The sequence below is a fragment of the Triticum aestivum genome, chromosome 4A (genome assembly GCF_018294505.1).
Source record: "Triticum aestivum cultivar Chinese Spring chromosome 4A, IWGSC CS RefSeq v2.1, whole genome shotgun sequence".
In the NCBI taxonomy this organism is placed as follows: Eukaryota; Viridiplantae; Streptophyta; class Magnoliopsida; order Poales; family Poaceae; genus Triticum; species Triticum aestivum.
Window position 1 is genome coordinate 491,827,113 of NC_057803.1, and position 5,756 is coordinate 491,832,868.

Here is a 5,756-nt window from a genome sequence, read left to right on the forward strand (position 1 = left end):
GGCGTTATACCAGGTGTAGAGGCCAACTGTACAGGCTCAGTAACACTTGAAGTGGTCTTCGGATCTCTGGAAAATTTCCGAAGCGAAGAGTTAATCTTCGATATAGTCCCGTTTCGCAGTGGCTATCACGCCCTGCTCGGGCGAACCGCATTTGCAAAGTTCAATGCGGTGCCGCACTACGCATATCTCAAGCTCAAGATGCCATGCCCTCGAGGAGTAATCACGGTCAACGGAAATACCGAACGCTCCCTCCATACGGAGGAGCACACGGAGGCCCTCGCAACGGAAGTACAAAGCAGCCTTCTTAGGCAATTCTCCAGTCCAGCCGTTAAAAAGCCAGACACTGCCAAGCGCGCCCGGAGTAACCTACAACAAGACCGCCTGGCATGTTCTGAGCAGGCGTAGCAATGCGGCCCCAACCCCAGCCCTCACGACATAGCGAAACCAGTGCCTCGCGTACATAACTACGCTCTTGAAATACCATGGGCACAAGGGAAGGGGCACAATAACGGCAAACCCAAAATACGGCTTAAAACGTACTAGGGGCTGCCGAATTTTTTTCTCTTACTTTCAGGACTCCATACTTCGGACGACCTGTTCGGCAATTCAACTGCCGCACAAATGATGCAAGATCCAGGGAAGCAGACAAGCCATGCCGCATTATGGAACTCCCAGGTGGTCTCTGTTACGAGCAGTATACCTGTTTTGGCATACAATTCCGCGGCCTGCTCCTGGCCAGGACATGTTAAATAGCCCAATATCTTTTGCTTATCGCACTACTTGTATCGTTCTGCTTTGATAGCAGCCTTTCTATAAACAATGCATAGCTTTTTGTCTATTTTTTGCATTATCCTCCTTTCATATATATGTTTATTAAATGACATGTTGCACCCGTACACCATGGTACGGCAAACATGCCAGGGGCTTCAGTACCCCTCAATATGGTGTGAGAAGCCCGTACACTTTCACAAGTGCGGCACCCCAAACTTATAGCACTATATGCATCGGCTCCGAATCATGATTTGGGTCAATAGTTGGGTTTGCCCGGCTCCTATGTTTTGGTGCCTTACGTTCCGCTATATCGGCTAAGGTAGCACTAGGAGAACCACTGTGATTGTGCCCCAGTTGAGCTGGGTTAAGCACCTTAGTGGAGAAACCTAAAACTGACTGTCATGATGAGGCGAGAGACCAGTCGTTGTTCGAGAGGTTTTTCCAGTCCCTAAAGACTTATGCCGCTTCGAGCGAGGAGCCGGCTTTGTCCGGCCAAGGCGTGGATAGCGCCCCGAACTAGGGGCTTCACCGAAATTTAAAATTATAGAGTTCTATGGCTAAGTGAGAGTGTTCAAGCATTATAGTCCGATTGCCTGGTTCGTTGTGCTGAGCGCCTCCCTCGAAGGACCCAACTATGGGAAAAAGAGCGCTCAGGTTTATCCCGAACACCCCAGCACTAGTGGCATGGGGGCAGAAGCCGACGACTGTCCATCTCTCAATTTTTTGGTAAACGGCCGCACAGAAAGTAATATTTTAAATTCAACAAGCATTGCTTAGCGCATATGAACAAGTTTTCAGCGCACAGGATAAACACGAGCGAGTTCATTCAAAAATTACATCCTTGGTACACTCATCCGCCACAAGGCGGGCACCCGCAAGAACATCCTTATAGTAGTTCTCGGGCTTGCGATGCTCCTTCCCCGGCGGCAGCCTGCCCCTCACAAGCTTCTCACCGTCCAGCTTACCCCAGTGCACCTTTGCACGGGCAAGGGTCCTACGGGCACCTTCGATGCAGACGAAGCGCTTGATGACCTTGAGCCTTGGACAGGCCTCCACCAGCCGCCGCACCGGCCCGAATTAGCTCCCAGGCAGGGCCTCTCTGGGCCACAGCCGAACTATGAAGCCCTTCATGGCCTGTTCGGCCACCTTGTGGGGCTCGACCAGCTGTTTCAGCTGGTCGCTCAAGGGCACAGGGTGTCTGGCCTCAGCATACTGAGACCAGAACACCTTCTCCGTCGAGCTGCCCTCTTCAGCTCGGTAGAATGCGGCGGCGGCGGATATGCTGCGGGGAAGATCTGCGAATGCCCCTGGAGAGCTCCGGATTCGGGTAAGTAACAAGTAGTTTACTTTTATATTTCTGCTTTGCATAAAGAATGCCTTACCCGCTGCTATCTTTTTCATCTCCTCCAACTCTTGGAGGGCCTTTTGGGCTTCGGCCTTGGCAGACTTGGCAGTCTCAAGGGCCGCCGCGAGCTCGGACGCTTGCGTCTTTGACTCAAGCTCCAAACTCTCATGTTTTTTCATGAGAGCCTGAAGCTCTTGCTGCACCTCGCCGACCTTGGCCCCAAGTTTCTCTCGCTCGGTGCGCTCCGCGGCCGCTTTCTTTTCGGCCTCGGACAGCGCCTGCTTGAGGGTCGCCACCTCAGTCGTGGCCCCTACAATAAGCAGTACAATCCTGTTATTTTTTGCAATCACATCTTTTTATAGGCACCTTTTTCTGTAAGGTATTTCTTACCTTCTTTCTCCTCGAGCTGCCGCTTGGCAAGGCCGAGCTCTTGCTCGGTCCGCTCGAGTCCCTGTTTCAGGGCTCCCACCTCCGTAGTCAGTGCGGCGGTGGCTAGCAGCGAAGCCTACATACGCATATTGACTCTTTGTTGTTAGACTCCTGCGAAATTTAATAGATCCTCTATTCGGCTTTTCTTTCCGAACGCCAAACAGAGCATCAGGGGCTACTGTCTATGCGGTTATATTCTTACATATTTTTTACTTACCTCGAAGCCTGTTAGAAGGCTAGCGCAAGCTTCACTCAGTCCGCTCTTGGCGGACTGAACCTTCTGGATCACCGTACTCATAATAGTACGGTGCTCCTCGTAGATGGAGGCGCCGTCAAGCACCTCCAGCAGATTGCCCGGCACCTCCGGTTGGACGGAGGCTGCCGGCTCAGAAGGCTTGCTCCTCTTGGAAGGAGTTCGCCTACCGCCGTCCGGAACTGTTGAAGATTCCGGCGCGGTGTCCGGCACAAAGCCGGACTTGGAGCCCTGGGGGGTCTTGTCCCCTTTACTCCTGGGGTCCGGGAGGTCGCCTTGCGGCTCCTCCAGGACCACCTCCTCTTGCCCCGGAGCTTGTTGCGACGCCACTTCGGCGTCATCCGCAGTGCGGGGGGAGACAGCGGGCGGAACTGAGTTGACATCCGATGAATCTAGGGAGCCGCTCGACGACTCATTGAGTTCGACCCGGGGCGGTCTGCATAATTATGTTCGACATTAGGGAAAGCTGTGCGACAAAGGAACGTCATGAGTTACTCTGATATCCGAATACTCACGATTTCTCCGGACGCTTGGCCCTATCTGGCCACTCCTCTTCGTCCTCTTCGGTGTCGGGGGAGTAGTTCGATGGAGGGGTCTTCCTCTTCCTGGACCCTTCGGCCTCCCCCGTTGGGGTGGCCTTCCTTTTCTTTCCTCCCCCCGCTGTAGGGGGAGAGTTTTCTTCTTCCTCCTCCTCGTTCTCACGGGAGGAGAGCGTCTCGGACTCGTCGGATGACGAGTCCGACACCACCACATTACGGGCACTCTTTCGAGTCCCCGTGGTCTTCTTCTTCTTGGCCTTCTTCTCCAGCACCACATAAGGCGCCGGAACCAGCAGCTTCACTAGGAGAGTAGGGGCTGGGTCTTCGGGCAAGGGAGCCGGACAGTTAATCGATCCGGACTGCGCCCACCAAGCCTGTCAAAGGTGAGGGAGTTTAGATCCCGCATAGAGTCAAACTATGAAAAAACTTAACATCCTGTAAAAGGTGAAAATAGCTTACCTCGCTAGCGTGCCGCTGCGAGCTGTATCCGCGGTCCTCGGAAGCGGATGTGGGAGCCTCGGCGCCTTTGGTTAGCACCTTCCAGACATCTTCATACGTCGTGTCGAAGAGCCTATTAAGGGTTTGGTGCTGCGCTGGGTTGAACTCCCACAGAGTAAAGTCCCGTTGTTGACACGGGAGGATCCGGCAGACGAGCATGACTTGGACTACATTGACAAGCTTGATCGGCTTGCTCACCAGGGACTGGATGCATGTCTGCAATCCGGTCACCTCTTTTTCATCGCCCCACGACAGGCCCGTCTCTTTCCAGGACATAAGCCGCGTGGGGGGTCCGGATCGGAACTCGGGGGCTGCGATCCATTTTGGATCGCGCAGCTCGGTGATGTAAAACCACCACGATTGCCACCCCTTCAGGGTCTCCATGAAGGAGCCCTCGAGCCATAGGATGTTGGCCATCTTGCCCGCCATGGCGCCTCCGCACTCCGCTTGGCTGTCGCGCACCACCTTGGGCTTGACGTTGAAGGTCTTGAGCCAGAGGCCGAAATGGGGGCGGATGCGGAGGAAAGCCTCGCACACGACGATAAACGCCAAGATGTTGAGGACGAAGTTCGGGGCCAGATCGTGGAAATCCAGGCCATAGTAGAACATGAGCCCCCGGACAAATGGGTGGAGTGGGAAACCCAGTCCGCGGAGGAAGTGGGGAAGGAATACTACCCTCTCATGGGGCCTTGGGGTGGGGAGAAGCTGCCCTTCCTCGGGAAGCCGGTGCGCGATGTCCTTGGACAAGTATCCGGCCTTCCTTAGCTTTTTGACATGGCCCTCCGTGACGGAGGAGACCATCCACTTGCCTCCCGCTCCGAACATTGCTAGAGGAGGTTGAGGTAGGAAGTGCGGGCTTGGGCGCTGGAGCTTGAGTGCGCAGGAAATGGATAGGCAAAGGAGGAAGAAGGCGTAGGTAAAAAGGGTGGATCCCTATCCCCTTGTATGGGCGGATGCGGTTGTGCGTCCCCACCAGCCTAGTGAAACTCGCTTGCCTCCCAAGCGCCGTCATAAATGGCGCAGTTGGGTTACCCACGTCCGTATTGATGAGAATCCCGTAAAAGGGGGGACACGATCTCTGCTTTGACAAGACGTGCCAAGGAAACCGCCTCGCAAAACGTGCTGAGGTGGAAAAGTAAAAACGATTCGAGTAAAGGACTTGGCCGTAGTGTGGTGTCATGCTGTGGAATACGTCAGCAGATTAGATTTGTGTTGATATTATTCTCTCTATGGCAATGTGTGGAAACTTATTTTGCAGAGCCGGACACTATCCTTGGTGTTTAAAATCTTCTTGAAGAACTTGGAGGAGGAACCTGCCTTGCAATGCCGAAGACAATATGCGCGCCGGACTCGTCGTCATTGAAGCCTGGTTCAGGGGCTACTGAGGGAGTCCTAGATTAGGGGGTGTTCGGGTAGCCGGACTATACCTTCAGCCGGACTCCAGGACTATGAATATACAAGATTGAAGACTTCATCCCGTGTCCGGATGGGACTTTCCTTGGCGTGGAAGGCAAGCTTGGCGATGCGGATATTCAAGATCTCCTACCATTGTAACCGACTCTGTGTAACCCTAACCCTATCCTGTGCCTATATAAACCGGAGGGTTCTAGTCCATAGGACAACTTCATCATACAACAATCATACCATAGGCTAGCTTCTAGGGTTTAGCCTCCTTGATCTCGTGGTAGATCTACTCTTGTACTACCCATATCATCAATATTAATCAAGCAGGAGTAGGGTTTTACCTCCATCGAGAGGGCCCGAACCTGGGTAAAAACATCGTGTCCCTTGTCTCCTGTTACCATCTGCCTAGACACACAGTTCGGGACCCCCTACCCGAGATCCGCCAGTTTTGACACCGACAGCCATGAAGTAATAGGTGGGAGCATAGTCATTATCGTCGTCATCAGTGGTGTTGGGG